Raw genomic sequence first — 24,895 nt, 5'->3', positions numbered from 1 at the left:
AGCAATTGTTGCTCTTATTATTATTATTTATAAGGTATTAACTGAGCGTAAATACAAAATGACTATTGCAAGTGCCCCTGGCAGTGTAATAGTTTGTCCTATCCACTGTTATTGTTACTTTAATAAACTGTTTGTTCTGTGTAGAAAAAAAGTATATAAAGGAATGTAAAATATTTAAAGAAATCCATATACTTAATACTGTCATCTCATGTATTATTCACAAAGTTATCAGAATACAATATTTTTATGACTGCAGACCTTTAAAAAAAAGCACTTCTGAACAACACCACCAACTAGGCACAAGAGAAGAAGACACTTCTTCAGATCCACTATGATGACCTTTAGCATGATCTAATACTGTATGGGCTAGATTCACATAGCCCGCCCTAACTCTGCGGCGGCGTAGTGTATCGTCTTTACACTACGCCGCCGTAAGCTAGCGAGGCAAGTACATGATTCACATAGTACTTGCCTGCTAAGTTACGGCGGCGTAGCCTAAAGCGGGCGGGCATAAGGGCGCCTAATTCAAAATAGGCTGAGGGAGCGTGTTTAATGTTAATTTTGTTTGACCTGACGTGATTGACTTTTTTTTGGAACGGCGCATGCGCCGTCCGCCTACATATCCCAGTGTGCATTGCGGCAACGTTCGCCGCAATTTTTTATTTTTTTTATTTTTTTATTTTATGTAGAAGAATACGTATCAGCCTAAACTGAGGAAAACATTTTTTTTTTTATATATATATTTTTGGGGGATATTTATTATAGCAAAAAGTAAAAAATATTGATTTTCTTTCAAAATTGTTGCTCTATTTTTGTTTAGAGCGCAAAAAATAAAAAAACGCAGAGATGATCAAATACCACCAAAATAAATCTCTATTTGTGGGAAAAAAAGGACGTAAATTTGGGAGCCACGTCTCACGACCGCACAATTGTCAGTTAAAGCGACACAGTGATGAATCGCAAACAGTGGCCCAGTCATTGACCAGCAATATGGTCCGGGCTGAAGTGGTTAAATTGATTATAAGTGCAGTGCAGAAAACAAACAAAACATATACATGGAAATAATATTGAAAAGTCCTTGAATAGAAAAATCCTAGAAAAGTCCAAAGAAACAGTCCAGAAAGACGTTGAGCAACTGATGCAACTCACAACTGTGACAATCCCTCCACCTCTAGTCTCTCTAAACACTCTCACCTTAGTGTATGGACTTGTCATTGTTTCTTGTTTGTATGTCTGACATTAGCTATACCGCCTATGCGGCAGCATACTGTTCTATTTAATAGCTCTGCCACATTTTCTATTTCTATTTGATTAGTTTTATCATGCTTTGTAGTAAATTAATAATTAATAAATCATAATATATTTTTTTGCACACCCTGAGTATAGTCCTTGCTTTGCAAATAGTAGCCTCTTACCTAGGGGCAGCCTTTCTCTATATTTATTCAGTTGATTTTGGTTACGGCAAACACCCCCATCATTGGGGGAGTGTCTTTTCAGTGGTGCTACTACGGTGCATAACTAGGTTACTACATGGGACACAACTGCTTTTTCTTCTCTTAGTGTATGGACCCCTGGATGAACCAGGTGGTCATACAACAGATATCAAATTAGGTAATCACCATCCAAACCCTTCTTTCACGTTCCCTCAGATATCAGCCAGGATGCCAGGTCATGTATAAAGAGAGAGAGAGAGAGAAAGAGAGAGAAAGAAAGAGTGCTCACCGTTTGACAATAGAATTTATTAATGTGTTTGCATACATACTACTCACATGGAAAGCTAAAATGACAGCATAAAAACATCATCCATTCAGTCATGGTTCCGTACGGCAGCAGTGGGTGATGTCATGAACAGCTCCTCCCATCGTAAGTGGTTAAAACCCATTTTCTCAACACATTTTTTTGAAGTAAAATAACAAAATAATCTCCATATTTTGTCATGAAGTCTGGGTGGGCTAAACAGGGCTGCAGTTATAAATCACGGGGCCCCATACAGCCTACCTGGCAGGGCCCCCCTCAAATATACCAAAACAAATTTTTCACTAAAAATATTCTAAAATCATTATTTTACACAAAGATATCAGAGAAGCTGTGTGAATTAGCTCTTTTTTAATTCATTTTTTTATATGTTTTTTTCTTAAATCTAGACATTATCTCAGCTTTTACCTTTTGTGCACCCAGGTGCCTCAAATCCTTAGGACACCCTGGTATTTAAATAAATAATGACCACACTTTTTGATAAAGGACCTGGCTTTACCCCTGTCCATATTAAAATAAAAAATAAAAACATACAGGGTAAAGTGCAAATGCAGTTCCCCACTACCACAAATTGCATTAAGTTTCCCGCATTTGGGGAAATCGCAGGGATCAGGACAGCCGGAGTGCAATGGCTGATCCTCTCCCTGGGAGATCCACCTTTGTGATCATGGTATCCCCCCTCCAGGTATACCCCTGTCCACTTTTGCATCACATTATTGGTGAGTTGATGAGTCAATTTGTAGAGTTGACTTACAATTCTGCAGTTTCCTGTAGTGGACTGCAATCTCAGGTTTATTCATTTGCATCTTGACAGATGAAATAACAGAAGAGAAATAAAGAATACAAAGACACCAAAGTTCTCTTAACCACTTGACTTCTGGAAGATTTACTCCCCCTTCATGACCAGGCATTTTTTTGCAATATAGCACTGTGTTACTTTAACTGGCAATTGCACATCCGCATGACAATGTACCCAAATAAAATGTAGGTCCTTTTTTCCCCACAAATAGAGCTGTATTTTTGGGGTATTTCACTTTTGTGTTTTTATTTAAAAAATATATATATATTTTTTTTACTTTCTGCTATAAAACATAGCCAATAAAAAAATAAAGAAATCAAATGTCTTTTGGGCAATATGTGTTCTGCTTCTGAGTAAAAAAAATCCCAATAAGCGTATATTGATTGGTTTGTACAAAAGTTATAGCATCTACAAACTATGGGATATTTTTGTTTATTTTTATTTATTTTTTACTAGTAATGGCAGTGATTAGTGACTTGTTGTGGGACTGCTAAATTGCGGTGGACATTCTAACACTAACTGATACTTTTTGGGATTCAGTGACACTAATATAGTGATCAGTGCTAAAAATATGCACTGTCACTCTACAAATGACACTGACTGGAAAGGGGTTAACATCAGGGGAGTTAAAAGGATTATTTGTGTGACTAACCAGTGTTTTACTATACTGTGTGTAGTGTTTTTATTCAGAAAGAAGTGGAATTTATTCCCTGCTTTGCAGGGACACAAGTTTCATACCTTCCTAACTGTCAGAATGTTGATCTGCCTTATTTACATACTTGTTTTGCAGTTCTATCTTTCTGCCTGACAATCAGTGGGTGACGGAGGACATTGCTTACCTGGAACCCACCAACGGCTTGCGCTGTGTGTAATCACAGAGGAAGGAAGTCACCAGTGGCGCACATGCATGTCCCCTTCCCGGAAGTCCAGGATCACGTATATATACATGATCTGGTACACAGCTGCTGCCCTGCCACAGTAAAACTGCTATAGGGCGGATGGCAAGCTGTTAAAAATGTGTATTATTAATTAGAAACTGAATTAAAATGTATGTACTATCAGTGATCAAAAAGCACATACAAATTCATATATGATTGGACCACTGTCAACTTTTTGGTGCAGTATACATATAGGTTATTAAAGGAAAAAAATATAATATAAATAATGGAACTTACATCAGCTATCTCAGTTTATCATGCAAATGCAGGTATTACAGAAACTCAAACGTTGCACCAATTGCTGCCAAAGATCAAGTAGAAAATTTAGAGTAACTCCATTTTTGTTGATAAAAAAAAAAATCCCCTCTCGGTGATCAATGTTCAGTGTAAGGATTTTAATGAACATTGTTGCAGACTCCTGCATCAGCTGAGGCCCCAGTGTTCTAATGAGGAAAGTTGCAGTGTCAGCATCCCTTTAGAAGTGATTAACCATTTGGGAGTATCTTACCAAAACCAACATTTTTGTTGCAAAGGATAACTGAAATCTGACTTGCAACTTAGTGCAGGTTTCTGGGAAAACCAGTGAGATCATATAAGCAGGGAATGACATTACTAGTTCTGTACACCAACTGTATAGGAGTGACAGGAGGCCTCCAAGCTGCCATGAAAACTACAGTACTGCAGATTGAAAAGGTTGGTCATTTTTAATAACATTCATTTACAATATGGCTTTTGTAGCATTTGAATATGCAATCTTTTATATATACTGTATATATATATATATATATATATGCTATTTTTTTTCCAAGAAAGTGGCAATACCCTTTAACGGAAGATCACTAGGGCCTTTCTAAACTATTCAATCATCAATCAGAGCAGGTGTTATTATTTGTGAAGGTTGTGCAGTCTGAAGCCTCGTACACACGACCGGTTTTCCCATCTTGAAAACTGCGGGAAGAGCTTTTGGCCGGGAAAACCGGCCGTGTGTATGCTTCATCGCAGTTTTTCCGACAGGAAAACTGCCGGGAAAAAAAGAGAACCAGCTCTCTTTTTTCCCCCCTTGGATTCCCGGTGTTTTTTAACCCGGCAGTTTTCCTATGGGAAACACTGCGATGGAGCCTACACATGACCGGGATTCCCATCCAAAGCTCTCATGGTAGTTTTCATGTCGGGAAACCCGGTCGTGTGGGGGGGGGGGTTACCAAGCAGGTTCTCGGTTTTCCCCTTGGGTTTCCCGACGGTAAAAAGTCAGCCGGGAAACCCTTACGTGTGTACGAGGCTTGAGGCATTTGTATACAGTATATCTAGAATTTTCAGAGGGATGTCAGCAGTATTTTCTTTATGACATTTTTCTGTCTGTAGAACAGACCTTTCTTTAACTGCAATGCAACTGGCAGTTTGAAAAGTATCTCTCAAGAGTGCTTTTCTTCCCCTCCCCCACCCCCCCCCACCCCCAATTTTTTTTTTGTATACCCCTCTCCTCATTTTTTTTGAAAACTTAATAAAAAATATTGGAAACGAAAAGGATCTCTCAAGAAAGATCTCCTATTATCATTTTTACACTCTGTCTTTCTTTTTCTTTTTTTTTCTGTTAACTAAGATTTGGGAGCGTGTAATTCATTATGTGAGGGATATAATTAATTAGAAGTTTAGCCTATTTCACATACAGTGCAACAATTGATCAAATTCAATCAAATCACTCATAGTTAAAAGAAAAAAAAATATCAGCCTTGGGGAACTCTATTCGATATTTTAGATTATTTTTTATTACTTTTTGTATAGAACAAAATGTTTGGTTATTATCATTCTAATATAAATGCACAGTAGTTTATTGTTACTAATGTTTGTTGTATGAAATCACTCTGCCTTAACATCTAGTATTACCTGTGTGCTTGTTGTTTTATGGTTTGTTCACAAATTATGATTTTGTGACATAGTTTTGTTTTATGCTCCCATTCCACAACTTTATGATCTTTTTGAGCACACACTAATGCTTTGTTTTATATTTCTTATAGATTTTTAGTTTGTAACAGTGGGCCCCTGCGTGATTAAAGTGTAACAACGTAAAAATGATTCTTTTCTTTACATGTGTGCTGCACTGAGATTTTTTCTGAACATTAGAAGTTTGACCTCATTTTTTTATCTCAGCTCATAGCATGTAATTGAAAGTTTTCAGCACAAAATTTCTTAAAAAGTTCTGCCTTACATTTGAAACATCTTAAAATATGTGCTGTCATTTTTACAATTTTATTCATACGCTGATATAAAGAATTTTACCCTATTGTAAAGACTGACCCATCTAGGTTAACCCTTTCATGCCCAGGGGCCATTGATGCCTATGTTAAATTATATAACCAATATGCCTATCTGAAAACATTTTAAGGCTATATGTGTTTGTATACCCTCTTTTTATTTAAAAAATCCCTGTTTTTTTATTATTATAGCCTGACAAACATGTTCAAATATAAAACAAATGAAATAATACATTTGCTTCCCTCCTGTCCCTTCTGTATTAATCTGTATTGTAATTGTACTGCCCCCCCCGCCCCTCTATATCTGTAAAGCAATGTGCAAACTGTTGGCACTATATAAATTCTGTATTTGAATAATAATAATAATAATAATAATAATAATAATAATAATAATAATAATGTATTTTGATTATTTTTAAATATTGTAATCTAACTACAGTATTAAACATATGGTACTGGCACCGTTATTTTGCAGGCTTAAAGCAGAACTCTGGCCATATTTTTTTCATATCCTTGTTGCTGATCTCCTACCTTCGCAAACTTTACCATCTGTGTTCTTCTAAGGGCCCTTCACACTGGTGCGTTTTTGCCACGTTAAAAATAGCGCTATTAAAATGCTCCCCATGCCTCTCTCCATTGAAATAAATTAAAAACCGCTTTAAAAATGCGGTAAAAACGTGGTAAAATCGCGGTGTTTTACCGCGATTTTAACGCTCCGTTTTTACCGCGATTTTACCGTGTTTTTACAGCATTTTTAAAGCGGTTTTTAATTCATTTCAATGGAGGGAGCATGGGGAGTGTTTTATGGGCGTTTTAATAGTGCTATTTTTACAGCGAAAACGCGGCAAAAACACGGCAAAAACGCACCAGTGTGAAAGGGCCCTAAGCCCTGTAGTTTCCCTGTAATAGGCTGCTGAACTTGCTGAAAAAACGTTATTGTTTGCGGACTTTCTGTTTGTAAGATCATTGTCTTCTATCCCTCTCCTAAGCTCAGCCAGTGGTCTGACATGCCCAGTTGTAGTCCTCTGAAAATGAGCAGGGAGTAGGCAGACATGTTGTGGGTGGAAGGGGTCTCACAGCCCCACAGTCTCTCCTCTCTCCTCCTCCTCTGCTCCTTCCAGCAATCTGCTCGACTCCACCCCCCACCGTACCCCCACCGCCGCCGCCCACCTGATATATCCATGCAGAGCGGGGATTATCATTAGTAATTACTTGTATGACACAGTGGGGACCTCCCACTGTGTCAGGTATTGTTAAATTAGAACACTGATCGCTAATGTCCCACCCCCCGCCTGTATAGGAACATTGTGATGTCAATCATAATAAGAGCAGGGGGGCATCAGCGACTGGTGTTCTTACATACAATACCTGACACGGGGGAGGTGCCAGCTGTGTCATACAAGTGATTTCTTATATATTCCAGCTTTACACTGGTGTTCCCTGACATGGTGGTCCCATGGTGGTCCCTGACATATTGGTTGTCCCATGGTGGTCCCTGACATAGTGGTCCCATGGTGGTCCCTGACATGGTAGTTCCATGGTGTTCCCTGACATATTGGTGGTTCCATGGTGGTCCCTGACAAGTGGCACTTGTGGTCCCTGACATGGTGGTCCCTGACAAGTGACACTGGTGGCCCTGACATGGTGGTCACTGACATTCAGCACTGATGGTCCCTGAAATTCAGGACTGGTGGTCCCTGACAAGCAGCACTAGTGATCCCTGACATGGTGGTCCCTGACAAGCAGCACTGGTGGTCCCTGACATGCTGCACTGGTGGTCCCTGACATTCAACACTGGTGGTCCCTGACATGGTGGTCCCTGACATGCGGCACTGGTGGACACTGATCAGCTGCGTGTGTTTGCATTTATATTAAATGCATTAAATGTATTCATTTAATTTAAATGTATTTATTAACCACTTCAGCCTCGGAAGAATTTACTCCCTTCCTGACCAGAGCACTTTTTGCAATGAGGCACTGCCTCGCTTTAACTGACGCTTTAACTGACAATTAACAAGTAGTTAATTCAGCTGCTCGAGTAACACGATAAATCCTTGCTTCTCAGCTGCTGCTGTCCTGCAGATTAAAAAAATCTGCAGGACAGCAGCAGCTGAGAAGCAAGGATTTATCGTGTTACTCGAGCAGCTGAATTAACTACTTGTTTGTCCCAGATAAGACGTATGTGAAAGCCATATCCAGGACTTAGGAACCCGGATCCCCCCAAGTCTTGCTGGGAGACTTCAAACAAACCCTGTGTCCATACTGACCGCTGTTGTGGTCATTTGCTCTGGTAAGAGGACTACAACACTATGTCACTCGGGTGTCTTATCTGGTGGATAGATCACATGGATTTCTTTTGATGTCACATTTTGAGTTTACCATTAGTGATTCACCGATTTACACTGGAGAATCTATCCTTTGGACTTCTAATATATTCACTGTTCCCTACTTGATATGTTTGGACTTTGTTATCATTAACCTTTATTCACATTTCATTACGGGTTTTTGATTGTCTGTACATTCAGGCCACTTTTTATGTATTTTATTTCTTTTATACCTTGTGTTTAAACATTAGGGTCTCACATTTGTTTACAGGTTTTTGCGCCGTACCTCTTCTTTTTAACAACAAATTAGCAAAAATACATGTTAAAAAGCACAAAAATGCACATAAAAATGTGATAAAATGCGTTAAAAAAATGCCTAAATGTTTGTTGAAAAAAGCAGCAAAAAGTGCATCAAAAAGTGTATCAAAATGTGCACAAAAAAGGCCCAAAAAGCCAAATTGATTTATTTTTTGGGCATGGAGCATTGTGCATTTTTTCAATGCGCATTTTGGGTTGGTAGTGTATTTGTCAAATGACAAAATGTGTGGCAACATGCATGTTTGCTACAGTAATTGCAAATGGGGTGCCATTAACAATGAATGGCAGCCAAAAGCGCATTGCGTATTTTGACAGAATTTTACAGCAATTTGGAATCATGGCAAGGATTGCGCAATTCTGCCGACAACTCTGCATTGCTCAGGTGTGAATGGATCCTAAAAGAAAATACATTCTGATCTTTACTGTGTGCGTGTGTGTTTATACTGTATATGTATATGTGTGTGTGTATATATATATATATATATATATATATATATATATATATATATATATATATATATATTTATTTATACATATATATCATATATACACACAAACATATATAGTTATTATTTATATCAATCTTTAAGCTTGCTATTGCTGATATTAGGAAGAAAGAAACCCCCTTCCCCACATCACAGCAGCTTCTCACCCATATTCTCCACCTCTGAGCTGGAGAATCTGGGACGGAGATATTTTACAGAGATAGTCAGTGAGATCCTCAGATGTCACTTTCATAAACTGGTCATATGTGTAAAAGTGAATGACAGAAGGGTGTGTCTTGTGATGAGAAGTGAAAAACATGTTCTCCACTCCTCATCTCAGCTTCATAAACTGGCACACCTGAAGCCTCGTACACACGACCGAGTTTCTCTGGAAAAAAACAGCAAGAAACTTGCTGGGAGATTTTTTTTTCCGAGGAAACCGGTCGTGTGTACATTTTCGTTGAGGAAACTGTCGAGGAACTCGACGAGCCAAAAAGAGAGCATGTTCTCTATTTTCTTGACGGGAATGGAGAAAATTGGCTTGTCGAGTTCCTCGATAGCCTAACAAGGAACTTGACGAGCAAAACGATGTGTTTCACCCGTCGAGTTCCTCGGCCGTGTGTACGAGGCTTGAGAGATCAGCCATGATCATCAGGATCTCAGCTCTTCTCTGTTTCATAAACGTACACCTTTGTATTCATTGATAGATGACAAAGCTTTCAATGAATGACTGAGTGCCGCTCAGACCGAGGCTATTTTGTTCCGGGTGTGAAACAGCTAGGCTGCACCCGGAACTCAGCCACATACAGTTTATACACCACATACAGCAGTCGCCATGGATGGACTGGCCATTGGGACTACAGGGAGTTTCCCGGTGGGCCGATTGCTCGGTGGGCCGGCTTCAGTGACAGCGGACCGCCGCACTCCTCTGTCTCACCCTTACCGCAGCGCTCACCTCCTCTCCCTCCCCGCAGCGCTCACCTGGGGGGACAAAGAAGCAGGGGGAGGACCAGAGGAGCAGGGGGGATGACAGAGGAGCATGGGGGAGGGGACAGACAGCTGACTCAACAGCTATGGCCTGGGAGTTTCTCACTTCTGCCTAATCTTGTCCCATAAGGGGGGGCACCAAACTGATTCTTTGCCCTGGGTGAAATAATGTCTAGCTTCCCCACTGGTACTGCCTATAAGAGTACCAGTACCAGTGAAGGGGGAGACCTGTCAAAGTGGGCCAGTCTGGATGAAGTCCAGGGCCAAATTTTTGTCCCAGTCCAGCCCTGGCAGTCACACATGTTAGTAAGGGAAATAGTTTGAGCCAGCTTGGCCCTAATGACCTATTTAAACTAAAACTAAAGTTGGACATAAGGTTTATTTTTGGGTCAGTTTCCTTTCCTCTAATTATGATGCAATGTACACATACAGAAAAGTAAAAGAAAAGGATTCTGTGGTTTAATCTGTATTACTTCTAGGAAAGTGTAGTGATGAAATCTTGTGTATTGATTGCTTGCCTACATTTTTTTGCCCAATATATCCTAATGCCTTTCTCTTTCAGTTCCATGTGTGGAGTTTTTATCTTCTTGAAGTTTCAATGCCATATTGGGATGAATGTTTATTGATCTGCAGTGCTGATCTGCAGAGCGCAGATTAGGGTCAAATAGCAAATTTGTGGAATTGATTTGTTTACCTCTTATATTAGTGCTGTCAGATCCTAAAGTGGCATAGATATTGTGTATCTCAGGCAGTTTTATTATTTGCACACTTCAAGTTGACTGTGTACTTTGCTTTACATTATCTCTTAATTGTCAACCACTTGAATTTTAACAACAACACTATCATTAGCTGTACAAAAGAAATATTTCACAATCACTGATCCTAGGATACCGCATAGACACCTTGTAAATAGAATGCTTAAAATGGGCTTTATTCAAGGTGTATTATTTTTATTATGTAATCCTGGATCTTAATGTATAGTAATTATAATAATGGTAATGATAAGACATAACTGTGTAAATCATGACACTATCATGTCTATACAAAATCCAAACCCATGAGAACAGCTTGCTACTTACAGGTTCTGGATGGATATTGGTGGATAACAACTGTCCTAGACAGATTTCTTTAACCGGTTCCCGACTGGCTCACGCAGATATACTGTGGCAGGATGGCTCTCCTGGGCGAAATCCCGTACATATACGGCTTTGCCCAGGAGAGCCACCAGAGGGCATGCAAACCCTATGCGCGTGGCCAGCAGGTGCAGGAGCAGCAGCACGGGGGTTTGTGTGTGCAAACACACAAATCCCTGTGCTGCCAGAGGAGAGAAGACAGATTGTGTGTTTCTACAAAGTAGAAAGTTATCTCTCCTAGTTAGTCCCATCCCCCAGAGTTAGAACACACACATAGGGAACACAGTTAACCCCTTGAGTGCCCCTTAGTGTTAACCCCATCCCTGCCAGTGACATTTACATAGTAATCAGTGCATATTTATAGCACTTTTCGCTCTGTAAATGTCAATGATCCCAAAAATGTGTCAAAAGTGTCCGACCTGTCAGCCACAATGTCGTCATACTGCTAAAAATCGCAGATCACCACCATTACTAGTAAAAAAATTATAGTAATAAAAACGCCATATAAATGCCATACATTTTCCCCATAGTTTGTAGACGCTAGAACTTTTGCGCAAACCAATCACTATATGCTTATTGCTAATTTTTTACCAAAAATATGTAGAGGAATATATATCAGCCTAAACTGAAGAGAATTTTTTTTTTTTTGAATGAATGAAAAATTTATATAGCGCGGCACATGCGAACTAAATCGCCTCTGGGCGCTCGTTGTTCCTGTCTCTTGAAATCAAAAGAGCAGAGTTTTAATCTGTCTTCTGAAGGTCAGGTGATTCTCCTCCAACCGAATGCTGGTTGGTAAAGCGTTCCATAGTCTGGGACCTTGGAAAGCAAACCTTCTTTCTCCTTTGGACTTGTATTTGGCTATGGGTACCTTGACCAGATTTTGGTTGGTGGATCGCAGAACGCAATTGGAATTGTGGGGTTCTATCTTGTCGCAAAGATATTGCGGAGCCTTCCCATGGATGCACTTATGGGTCAGACAGAGTGCTTTAAAAACAATTCTGTCTTTTACTGGCAACTAGGGATGAGCCGAACATACCCGGGTTCGGTTCGCATCAGAACGTTCGAACAGACCGCGGGTTCGCGCGAACATTTAGAACCCCATTGAAGTCTATGGGACTCGAACGTTCGAATTCAAAAACGATCATTTTAAAGACCAATATTCAATTTAATGTTGGTAAACGTCTTTCAGAACCCGGGTCTTGCCCCAGGGAACATGTATCAATCGAAAAAAATATTTTAAAAACGGACGTTTTTGCGGAGCAGCGATTTTAATGATGTTTAAAGTGAAAAAAAAAAAATGAAAAATTCCTTCAAATATCACACCTGCTGTGTGTCTCTAGTAGTGGCACATGTTTAGAAATGTCCCTGCACAACATTAAATTATTATAAGAACAAAGTAATTTAATACTGGTTGCGCACGTGCTGTGTGGGAACAATATCTCGATTATTTTAGGGGTGGTGGGGGGGTGGCATTATCTTTTTGGGAAAGCAAAATTGTAGAAAAAAGGGCACCTCTCAAACATACTGTAATTGTAGCGCAACAAAGAGCCACGTGCAAAGTATTGCATCAAAAATTGTTATTAGGCGCCCTTGTTACACAGGGGCATAAAAATGTGTCCGTAGGCGCAACATAACACTGCAACCCCTCCCAATATCTGTAATTGGAGCGCAACAAGGCGCCACGTGCAAAGTATTGCATCAAAAATTGTTATTAGGCGCCCTTGTTACACAGGGGCATAAAAATGTGTCCGTAGGCGCAACATAACACTGCAACCCCTCCCAATATCTGTAATTGGAGCGCAACAAGGAGCCACGTGCAAAGTATTGCATCAAAAATTGTTATTAGGTGCCCCTGTTACACAGGGGCATAAAAATGTGTCCATAGGCGCAACATAACACTGCAACCCCTCCCAATATCTGTAATTGGAGCGCAACAAGGAGCCACGTGCAAAGTATTGCATCAAAAATTGTTATTAGGTGCCCCTGTTACACAGGGGCATAAAAATGTGTCCGTAGGCGCAACATAACACTGCAACCCCTCCCAATATCTGTAATTGGAGCGCAACAAGGAGCCACGTGCAAAGTATTGCATCAAAAATTGTTATTAGGTGCCCCTGTTACACAGGGGCATAAAAATGTGTCCATAGGCGCAACATAACACTGCAACCCCTCCCAATATCTGTAATTGGAGCGCAACAAGGAGCCACGTGCAAAGTATTGCATCAAAAATTGTTATTAGACACCCCTGTTACACAGGGGCAGAAAAATTAGGCCTTAGGCCACGTGCAAAGTATTGCATCAAAAATTGTTATTAGACGCCCCTGTTACACAGGGGCACAAAAATTAGGCCTTAGGCCACGTGCAAAGTATTGCATCAAAAATTGTTATTAGACGCCCCTGTTACACAGGGGCACAAAAATTAGGCCTTAGGCCACGTGCAAAGTATTGCATCAAAAATTGTTATTAGACGCCCCTGTTACACAGGGGCACAAAAATTAGGCCTTAGGCCACGTGCAAAGTATTGCATCAAAAATTGTTATTAGGCGCCCCTGTTAAACAGGGGCAGAAAAATTAGGCCTTAGGCACTGGTGGCGGAGCACAGAAAAACAAAATTTCTTACTAGCTAACAGCATGAAAAGTGAGGAGGAGAAGGATATTCCATCAGCAGCACAACAGGACAGTCACTCAGCATCAGCAGTCTCAAAGGGATCTGATATTTCAACACAAAATTCTTATTCAGTAACATCAGCATCAGGTGCTTGGTAGCCGGTGTTGATCCAAGCCTGATTCATTTTGATGAAGGTCAGTCGATCAACAGAGTCGGTGGAGAGGCGTACCCTGTGATCGGTCACAAAGCCTCCAGCAGCACTGAATGTACGTTCTGAAAGAACACTGGATGCAGGGCAAGCCAGTAGCTCAATTGCGTACTGTGCAAGCTCTGGCCAGTGATCCATCCTCAAGACCCAGTAAGCCAGAGGATTTTCCGTGGGGAAGTCGGATCTTGCCGCTAGGTATTCCCGGACCATGTAAACCAGACGCTGGCGATGGTTGCTGGAACCGGTCAGACCTTGGGGCTGCGGATTAAAAAATTGTCTGAACGCATCGGTCAGACGGCCACCTTCTCCACCGCTCCTTCTCTGACTCACCGAAGCCTCAGCAAGACGTTGTCCAGGGCCAGGTTTTGGTAATCCCCCCGGTTCTGGGAACGCATTGCACAGACCCTTCTGCAAGGCCTCCCGCAGTAGTTTCATCTTCTGCTCCCTCTGCGATGGCAACATAAGATCCGTTACCTTACTCTTGTAACGTGGATCAAGGAGAGTTGCCAGCCAGTAATGATCCCTCTCCTTGATAGCACGTACACGAGGATCCTTACGCAGGCTTTGCAGAATCAGGGAGGCCATGCAGCGTAGGTTTGCAGAGGCATTCGGGGCACAGTCCTCTGGGTCACTGAGGACGACAGGATCCTCAGCCACCTCATCCCAGCCACGTAAAAGTCCACGTGTTCCTTGGGACTGTAAATGATCCCTTGAAGACTGCTGCTGTTGATGCTGAGTGCTAGGCTCCACCTCCATGCTGCTGATACAATCCTCCTCCTCCTCCTCCTCTTCCTCATCCTCCTCCTCCTCTTCCTGTGTTCCAGGTGGGCAAGCAGGAACAGTGTCTGGATAAAGGGGGCCTTGAGAGGTAAGGAAGTCCTCCTCTTCCTCCCTCTGTTCTGCCTCAAGGGCCCTGTCCATTATTCCACGTAGGGTGTGCTCCAACATGTGAATAAGCGGGACAGTCTCACTGATGCATGCACTGTCACTGCTCACCATCCTCGTGGCCTCCTCAAATGGTGACAGGACAGTGCATGCATCCCTGATCAAGGCCCACTGGCGTGGTGAAAAAAACCCAAGCTCCCCTGAGCCAGTTCTGCTGCCATATTGGCACAGGTACTCATTGATGGCCCTCTGCTGCGTGTGCAGCCGCTGCAGCATGGCCAACGTAGAGTTCCATCTGGTGGGCATGTCACAGATTAGGCGGTTCTTGGGCAGGTTGTATTCCCTCTGGAGGTCTGTCAGCCGAGCAGTGGCATTATATGACCTCCGGAAATGCACACAGACTTTCCTGGCCTGCCTCAGGACATCCTGTAAGCCAGGGTACCTGCCCAAGAACCGCTGCACCACCAAATTGAGAACATGCGCAAAACAGGGCACATGGGTGAGTTTTCCACGTCGCAGGGCAGAGAGGAGGTTGGTGCCATTATCGCTGACCACCATTCCAGGCTTCAGCTGGCGTGGCGTCAACCACCTCTGAGCCTGCCCCTGCAGAGCTGAAAGAACCTCTTCCCCAGTGTGGCTCCTGTCTCCCAAGCACACCAGCTCTAGGACCGCATGGCATCTCTTGGCCTGCATTCCTGCGTAGCCCGTCGTACGCCTACGGAGCACGGCTGGTTCTGAGCCAACATCACCACAGGAAGAGGCCACAGAGGAAGAAGAAGAGGAGGGGGTGGAGGAGAGAGGTGTGTCACAAGCAGTTGTAGTGTTTTGGAGGCGTGGTGGTGGAACAACCTCCAAAACTACTGTGCCTTGACCTGCGCCCTTCCCAGCTGCCAGCAGAGTCACCCAATGGGCCGTAAAAGACAGGTAACGTCCCTGTCCATGCCTGCTGGACCATGAGTCAGCGGTAAGATGCACCTTACCACTGACCGCCCTGTCCAGCGAGGTATGGACATTGCCTTCCACATGCCGGTAGAGAGCCGGAATCGCCTTCCGTGAAAAAAAGTGGCGTTTGGGTACTTGCCGCTGAGGTACTGCACATTCCACAAACTCACGGAAGGGGGCAGAATCTACCAACTGAAAAGGTAGCAGTTGAAGTGCTAGCAATTTTGCTAAGCTAGCATTCAACCGCTGGGCATGTGGATGGCTGGGAGCGTACTTCTTTCGGCACTGCAGCAGCTGGGGCAGGGAAATTTGTCTGGTAATATCAGTAGATTGGCCGGATGTACTACCACTACTACGTTGTGACACACCTATTTCTACACCTTCGGTGCAGGCTGCAGAGAGGACTAGGGGTCTAGTGGGGTTTGAGGTCACAGAAGGGCAAGGGGAGGACCGCTTTGGTCTTTGGTGTGGGTCTTTCTGGTATGCCTGCCAACGAGCTGCATGGCAGGTCGACATATGTCTGGACAAGCATGTGGTGCCCAAGCGGGTGATGTTTTGGCCACGCGAGATACGCTTGAGACATATGTTGCAAACAGCAAAGGTAGCATCTGATGGACAGGTTTCAAAAAAGGCCCACACCAAAGAACTTTTGCTGTACCGTTGAGACACAGCAGCGCCACGTAATGCAGTTGGTGTACTGCCCTTAAGCTGACCCCTGGAGGGCTTCCTGCCTCTTTGAAGATGTGCCTGTGCCTCGTCCTCTTCCTCCTCCTCCTCTCTCCTACCAGGCACCCAGGTAGAGTCAATGACCTCATCATCCCCTCCCTCCTCATCATCACTGGCGACAACCTGGCAGTATGCTCCAGCTGGGGGAACATCACTCCCAGATTGTTGTCCCTCTCGGCCACCCCCTCTCCCTGGGCTCACATCAATGCCTTCCTCTATCAGTGTTCCGTCATCGGAGTCTTCAAAACGCTGTGCATCTTCAGCTAGCATGTACCCAACACTGTGTTGAAACAGTTCGGGGGACTCCTCAGGAGGACACGGTGGGACTAGGGAAGGATTGTGTGATCCCATTGTGCAGAGGGTAGAGGACGCCTTGGCAGCTGCTTTGCCAGACAAACTATAATCAGTCTGTGTGAGAGAGGATGAGGAGGATGAGGACGGCTTGGTCATCCACTCAACTAATTTCTCAGCATGTTGAGGCTCAACACGGCCAGCTCCCGAAAAGAAGGACGAGCGGCCACGGCCACGTGCTGAAGAGGATGCACCACATCCATCACCAGCGTTACCTCTAGATGCAGAGCCTGCTTGCCCTCGTGACTCTCTGCCTCTCTTTGTCCTTCCAGCCATAGTTATGCGTTCAGGTGTTATGTAACAAAATAGTCGCTGTCACACCGACTGCGTTCAGATGGTATTAAACAGCAACCACACAGTAAGAGCGACTTGGCTCAAGTGTAAAGTAACAAAGTAGTCGCTGTCACACCGACTGCGTTCAGATGGTATTAAACAGCAATCACACAGTAAGAGCGACTTGGTTCAAGTGTAAAGTAACAAAATAGTCGCTGTCACACCAACTGCATTCAGATGGTATTAAACAGCAACCACACAGTAAGAGCGACTTGGCTCAAGTGTAAAGTAACAAAATAGTCGCTGTCACACCAACTGCGTTCAGATGGTATTAAACAGCAACCACACAGTAAGAGCGACTTGGCTCAAGTGTAAAGTAACAAAATAGTCGCTGTCACACCGACTGCGTTCAGATGGTATTAAACAGCAATCACACAGTAAGAGCGACTTGGTTCAAGTGTAAAGTAACAAAATAGTCGCTGTCACACCAACTGCTTTCAGATGGTATTAAACAGCAACCACACAGTAAGAGCGACTTGGCTCAAGTGTAAAGTAACAAAATAGCCGCAGTGACACCAACTGCCTTTAGTTGCTATTAAACAGCACGCACGCAGTAATAGCGACTGCGTTCAAATGCGATTTAACAGCACGCACGCAGTGACACCAACTGCCTTTAGTTGCTATTAAACAGCACGCACGCAGTAATAGCGACTGCGGTCAAATGCAATTTAACAGCACGCACGCAGTGACACCAACTGCCTTTAGTTGCTATTAAACAGCACGCACGCAGTAATAGCGACTGCGGTCAAATGCGATTTAACAGCACGCACGCAGTGACACCAACTGCCTTTAGTTGCTATTAAACAGCACGCACGCAGTAATAGCGACTGCGGTCAAATGCGATTTAACAGCACGCACGCAGTGACACCAACTGCCTTTAGTTGCTATTAAACAGCACGCACGCAGTAATAGCGACTGCGGTCAAATGCGATTTAACAGCCCAGTTGCATTAACAGCGACTGCGCTTCTGTGCAAATAAATTGCACACGTGCAGTAACAGGTAATGCGTCTGTGTGTGCAATTAACTAGCACACGTTAAATAACACAGAATAATTATATTTAAAGTAAATCCCTAATGCAGGCAATACAACACGTTAGAGCGCTGCATGTAGAACAATCTCCTGCCTGATAGATAAACTAGCTGAGCTGTACAGTTTATAAATATATTGACAACGCCTAAGGATGTGAATATATTCTCTACAAACTGTACTTTTAACTATACTGACTACACTTCCTACTCTATCTATCTATCTATCTATCTATCTATCTATCTATCTATCTATCTATCTATCTATCTATCTATCTATCTATCTATCTGGTTAAGACACTGTGTCTCTATCTCTCTATCTCTCTCTGTCTGACTGACTGATCTTCTCTAGAACCGCCAACACACTACACTAGGCAGCCGTGCAGGCTGCCTTTTATAGTGGGGGGCGTGTACTAATCCCCCTGAGCCATAATTGGCCAAAGCCACCCTGGCTTTGGCCAATTATGGCTCTTCGTTTTTTGAGCGCTGTGATTGGCCAAGCATGCGGGACATACAGCATGCTTGGCCAATCATCAGCGCTCAACGCCCCAGTGAATTATGGGACGTTTTGCGTCACTCGAATTTGGCGCGAACGACCCGTTTTGTTCGAGTTTCGACGAACGATCGAACGACCGATGTTCGAGTCGAACATACGTTCGAATCGAACGCGGAGCTCATCCCTACTGGCAACCAGTGAAGGGTTCTCAATGAAGGTGAGATTGATTGATTCCCATGTTTTTTTCCCAGTCACAAGTCTGGCGGCCGTATTCTGAACGACTTGCAGACGAGAGATTTGGTACTTAGGGAGCCCGAGGTAAAGGGCATTTGCATAGTCCAGTCTGGAGTTCACAATTGTTCCCACCACGACTGCTATGTCTTCTTTCGGGATAAATGGAATAAGTCTGCGTAGTAGGCACAACAGATGGTGAGATCCGCTGACTACTGACCCTATTTGTGCGTCCATTGTCATGAAGGTGTCGAAGATGACCCCGAGACTTTTGACTTTTGACTTTGGATATTTATCATAGCAAAAAGTAAAAGATATTGGGGGTTATTTACAAAAGGCAAATCCAATTTGCACTGCAAGTGCACTTAAAAAGTGCACCAAAAGTGCACTTGGAAGTGCAGTCGCTGTAAATCTGAGGGGAAGATCTGAAATGAGGGGAAACTCTGCTCATTTTATTATCCAATCATGTGCAAGCTAAAATGCTGTTTTTTATTTTCCTTGCATGTTCCCATCGGATCTACAGCAACTGCACTTCCAAGTACACTTTCAGTGCAATTTCAAGTGCACTTGCATTGCAATCATAGTGCAAAGTGCATTTGCCTTTAGTAAATAACCCCCACTGTGTTTTTTTTTTTTCAAAATTGTCCCTCTTCTTTTGTTTATAGCACAAAAAATAAAAACCACAGAGGTGATCAAATACCACCAAAAGAAAGATCTATTTGTGGGTAAAGAAGGTTACCAATTTTGTTTGGGCACAACATCGCACAACCGTGCAATTGTCAGTTAAAGAGATGCAGCGCCGCATCACAAAAAATGGCCCTGTCATTGAGCAGACAAATCATCCGGGGCTGAAGTGGTTAAATAGAACATTGCATTTAAAAAAATGATTTGCAATATGCAGTTGGTTAATTGCATTGAAATATGTGGTACTTTTGAGACATACAACGTCTTCTGAATATGAAAGATGCACGTACTGTTTGTGCAGGTACTATAAAGCACCCACTGGGGGTTATATACAAAAGGCAAATTCACTTTGCAATACAAGTGCAAACTACAAGTGCGATCACTGTAAATCTGAGGGGTAGATCTGAAATGAGGGGAAGCTCTGCTGATTTTTTCATTAATCATGTGCAAGCTAAAATGCTGTTTTTTTTTTCCTTGCATGTCCCCTACAGATCTGCAGCGACTGCACTTCCAAGTGCACTTGCAGTGCAATTTCAAGTGCACTTTGCACTTGTAGTGTAAAGTGGATTTGCTTTTTGTAAATAACCCCCATTGTCTGTAGTCTATATTTGTTACCTTAGCTTAGCGCTTATGAAATTAAACTAAAACCACTGCAAAAAAATAAAATAAAAAATTACATTAAAATAAAAATGTTTGTTCTGTACCCTTTGCCTGATAATTTTACTATGTCACCAGTATCAATCTAAAAACCCATCTCTAGGAAAAAAAATAAAAAACTTAACACCCTTTTATCCATTTAATATGTTTTAATTACCTTCTGAAGCACTTCTAGATTCACTTAGGTCCTGTGTGGCGAACCAACAATCCAGCACGACAGATGTGCCTATGTTGGATAGTTCTTAGGTCTGACATCTCTCTTCTGGATCCTAAAAAAAAAACTTGACTAGAGGTTAAATGGCAGTGTCCACTTCACATAGACAGTGATGTGGACACTTGAAGAAGGGTGATGTGTGCAAATGAAGAGAAAATCTTGTGACCTGAATGTTGTGTGACCGCAAATTGTTGTTAGTAAAAAGGCATTAGGTAGGGTATTTATATATTTAATGGCAGCAATTAGTATATGTGTGTGTGCCCACATATGCTTGGGTCATCTCAGAGACTAGCTTGTAAGTATAACTAAAAGGAAAACAGTTTTTAGATTTAGATATGATGATGAGGAATTTGAACCACTATATGGTTTATGTTTCTGTCTGTATCCCCATTAGAGGACACTCTCTAATTGCCTTAAACATCAATTTCACTGAGAATAGAAGTTAAATCCAAAATCTTGAGTTGCTACCAGAACAAGAATAGAGGGGAAATATTCCAATAGGGACACTTATTCCAATGATAACTGTCTTAGGGAGGAACTCAACTTTTACATTGGAAAGAAATCCTCTCACTTCCTGCTAAGTCTACAGGCCAGGAGGTGAAGGGAAACTTCCATAATTAAACACAGATGGCAAAAAAAAAAACCGACAGCTGTTTCAACCCTTTCCTACTCTATCCAAATAAAAAAAAATGGCTTTAAATATACTATAATCTATACTACAGTATATACTATGCTTTACCTAAACTGCTGGGACCAGGATTTTTCAGGCTAGAAAATATTGTTCTGACTTAGTCCTTAACGCGTTAAAATGTTTCTCTGTTAGTATGGCCTGCACAATCATGAGTACAATGCTTTAAAGGGGTTGTAAAGGTAATTATTTTTGTTCCTAAATAGCTTCCTTTACCTTAGTGCAGTCCTCCTTCACTTACCTCATCCTTCCATTTTGCTTTTAAATGTCCTTATTTCTTCTGAGAAATCCTCTCTTCCTGTTCTTCTGTCTGTAACTCCACACAGTAATGCAAGGCTTTCTCCCTGGTGTGGAGAGTTGTCTCTCTCCCTCCCTTGAGGGGGGAGGGGGCAAGCAGGAGAGTCAGGATGCCCACTAACACACAGCTCATTTCTCTATCTGCAATGTAGAGAGTGTCCTGACACTCCTGCTTGGCCCCTCCCCCCTCAAGGGAGGGGGTGAGCACAACACTCCACACCATGGAGAAAGCCTTGCATTACTGTATGGAGTTACAGACAACCCCTTTAAATCTTCCAAATTTAGTCATTATAATACAATCATATTGTGATGTGATCTTTGGATGGGTTAATATTTTGTTATAAGCTGATCCACCCAAAACAGTAATTCATCAAGATCCACGTATTTCACTGATGTGGTAATAATTGGGTGTTTTATGTTAAAATGACTAAACATCTTGGAGATTGTTACTTCCAGCTTTCAGTCACAAACATATTATACCAAAATCTACCTATAGCATACTAAGTAGGAAACATAACTGATAGATATTGGTAAACACTAGCATGCACATTCTATGATAAAGATGAATGAGATTACACTAGGACAGGGATAGGCAATTAGCGGACCTCCAGCTGTTTCAAAACTACAAGTCCCATCAGGCCTCTGCCTCTGGATGTCATGCTTGTGGCTGTCAGAGTCTTGCTATGCCTCATGGGAATTGTAGTTCTGCAACAGCTGGAGGTCCGCTAATTGCATATCCCTGCACTAGGATATCAACACCCAATGCATTGTAACTGTTTCCCACTCCTGATGTTTAAGTAACCGTGAAAACTAGATTGTCCCCTGGTCCTGTCACACTTGATTGGGAGCATGTAAAAGTTCAGGCTGCTCACTGCTATACCTTTTTGTTTGGATAGCAATAAGCTTAAATAACACTGAACAAGTTAAATTCAAGATGTCATTCACTGCCAGGCATGACTCTGCTCCTAATGTGTTTTACCTGTAATCTGGGCTTAATCATATCGTTGTGTGATGTCTGTACTTCTGTACTACAGAGATGAATAAATTGAAAGTTAAACTAAAGGCAGAGCTACTCAAATGTACAATGGTCCTTCTACTGCTGGTATCTTCTTCTGTGTGCCAGTTTTTATTGGCTGGCACAGGATGACATCACTCATGCGCATCCTTAGGAGCTAGTCATGCCGATGTTGCTGTTTAAAACCTATATATTTAAGATTTAATATCTCAAAGATATGATATGGGTTAAATAAGAGTTCTTTTGACCAGAAGTGAAAGCTTCAATATAATAAACATTTATTAGAGCTTATACAAAGTCTAATCTAACACAAACTATCTATCACCTTAAAGAAGCAGGAAATAGTAGTTTAAAATACAAAGTATTTACATGGAGGGATAACAAGCATATTTCTCTAAAAAATTAAAGTACAGACATATTTAGTTACAGGCACCACAGACCCTTTCCATAATTAACCTTTGAGAACCATCCTGCAGGCCATCCTTCCATAAAGAGACCTGCCTTCTCCTCCCCTCTGGAGTATATCTCTCTATGCTGATGTCTCATTGGTTGGCCTAGCTTGGATCAGGATTGGAGGCCTTACTACATAAGTCAGCCCCTTTCATGCAAATCCTGCTGACTATATCCGGGCAGGAGATTTGATTGAATTTTCCCAGAATTACCAGTGGGGCTATCTTCATTGCATATCACAGCATGGGGTCAATTGAAGAAAGTGGGTTTAACACAATGGAATTGTCTCTTCAAGCTTGGGGCTCCACATAGTCTGTTCTTAACAAAAGGGCTTTCCTAGGTGCTAAATGAGATATATTCAGCAAGCTAAATGAAATATATTCAGCACGCTAAATGAAATATATTCATAATTACAATACAGTATATATTCATATATACAGCTATTTGATTTAGATTACCCATAAAACCATAAGGCAACACTGGCACACAGTATTGGGCCAGCCACTGTTTACATTCTGAGGATCACGATAATCAGGTAGGTAGATGAGTTTCCTGCAGCAGAGACATCGTATGGGTCTTTTGCAATAAATAGCCTGCCTGCTCACAGTTAGTCACAGTGAAACTTTAGTTCCTCTTTAAGAGCAGCTGGTTGGCAACCATGGCCTAGAGTAGCTTGAGGTAGCCCTGCTTGAGGTGATATAAATAAAGCATTCTTATGGGGCTTCTATGTGGCATAGAAGGTAGGCAAAAGCAAAACAAAACTAGATAGAATCTGTCAAACATACAACATACTGTTTAAGAGCCGGTTCACACAGGGGCGACTTGGGATCCGACTTGAAGTCGCCCCAAGTCGCCTGACATTAGAAATTCAATGGAAGTGAATGGGAGTCGTCTTAATGCACACTACTGAAGTCGTTCCGACTTCAGAAAAGGTTCCTGTACTACTTCAATCTGACTTCTAGGCGACTTGTATCCATTGATTTCAATGGAAGTCCCCTCCAAAGTCGGATCACTGTCTTGACTGCAGCGACTTTCCAGGAAGTGAAAATAGTTTTTAAGGGCAAGCCCTTCCCTCTAAGCATTTCAGGGAATGCCACCATAGGGACCCTAAAGGTCTCAAATTTTGGGGCATCGAAAAGGTCACCAAACACTGGAGAGGTGGGCATTATATCCGGCAACTTAGCCGTCGGGAGTCTTTCTGGATATACGAAACAAAAGTTGCCTCCCCGGCTGGCCTTAACGTTGAGTTTGATCACAATTGTTTTATTTCCAATCGTTAGTAATTTTTGCACCTTGACTATTAATTAACTTATTCTGTGTATTGGGGTATTTTATATATTTTTATATAAATTGTATATGAATTTTTTATATATTATTCATATATTTTTATTTTTACATACTGTATATTATTAATATTATATATTGGTACTGATGGAATGTTGTATTATCAACTAATATTAATACTTATGTACTATGCTGCATGATAGTGAAAATATTTTTGCTATGCAAATTAGTGATTGAATGTTTATGGTGTCATTCATAATATTTATCATATTTATATGTTAATGAGGAGGCGACCGTGGCTGACGTCATGTAATATAATTTAATGACCTTGTTTAATGGATATTGTATCTGCCGGTCTTCTTTAATGTTGACCATTTTCCTGTTTGCTTGGCAATGTGCTAAGTTTTGCCAGCTGTCTTCTACTGAAGAGACACTAGATGGCGCAGGTAGGCAGGTCTCTATTGTTGTGTTATGTTGCTTTGACATCGACACACTATTTAAAACACTGCGGGATGTGCACGTTGATCTCTCCGCCCCATGCTGATGCCCACGCCTACTGGGACGTAACGTACGAAGGGGGAGGAGTCACGTGACGTCACCCGCGCTCGCCGCCTCACACGCTGATCTGTGAACTGACTGTGGATTCGGAAGCCTGGAGCTCCGTGACATGCTTTTATGCTTCACACTCGGCTATGAGTGCCATTTATTGTGAGTTCATTTTATGTTGTTTTTAATAAAATTGAGTTTGGTATACAGAGAGCACTAGTCTGTCCCCTCTCTTGTTTGCATATATCTCCCTGTGGAT

General features: G+C 42.1%; 1 protein-coding gene and 1 non-coding gene across 3 annotated transcripts in view; one reads left to right on the top strand and one right to left on the bottom strand.

The window, feature by feature from the left end:
* CDH12 (cadherin 12) overlaps positions 1–24,895 on the top strand; it is a 1,098,816-nt gene that overhangs the window by 445,544 nt on the left and 628,377 nt on the right. The window contains exon 1 of one of the 2 annotated variants that reach the window (XM_040353563.1): positions 7,910–8,034. The exons of the other annotated variant lie outside the window; for it this stretch is intronic. The gene's annotated coding sequence lies outside the window, so the exon portion shown is untranslated. Of the gene's footprint in view, positions 1–7,909; positions 8,035–24,895 lie in introns of those variants that run through there. 2 annotated transcript variants of the gene reach the window in all.
* LOC120942147 lies at positions 2,289–2,444 on the bottom strand. Its single transcript, XR_005749933.1, has one exon. It is a non-coding gene; the product is annotated as a U1 spliceosomal RNA (small nuclear RNA).

This window comes from Rana temporaria, chromosome 5 (genome assembly GCF_905171775.1).
Source record: "Rana temporaria chromosome 5, aRanTem1.1, whole genome shotgun sequence".
NCBI classification, from domain to species: domain Eukaryota; kingdom Metazoa; phylum Chordata; class Amphibia; order Anura; family Ranidae; genus Rana; species Rana temporaria.
The sequence above is the reverse complement of the archived record's forward strand: the minus strand, read 5'-3'. Positions and strand labels throughout refer to the sequence as shown.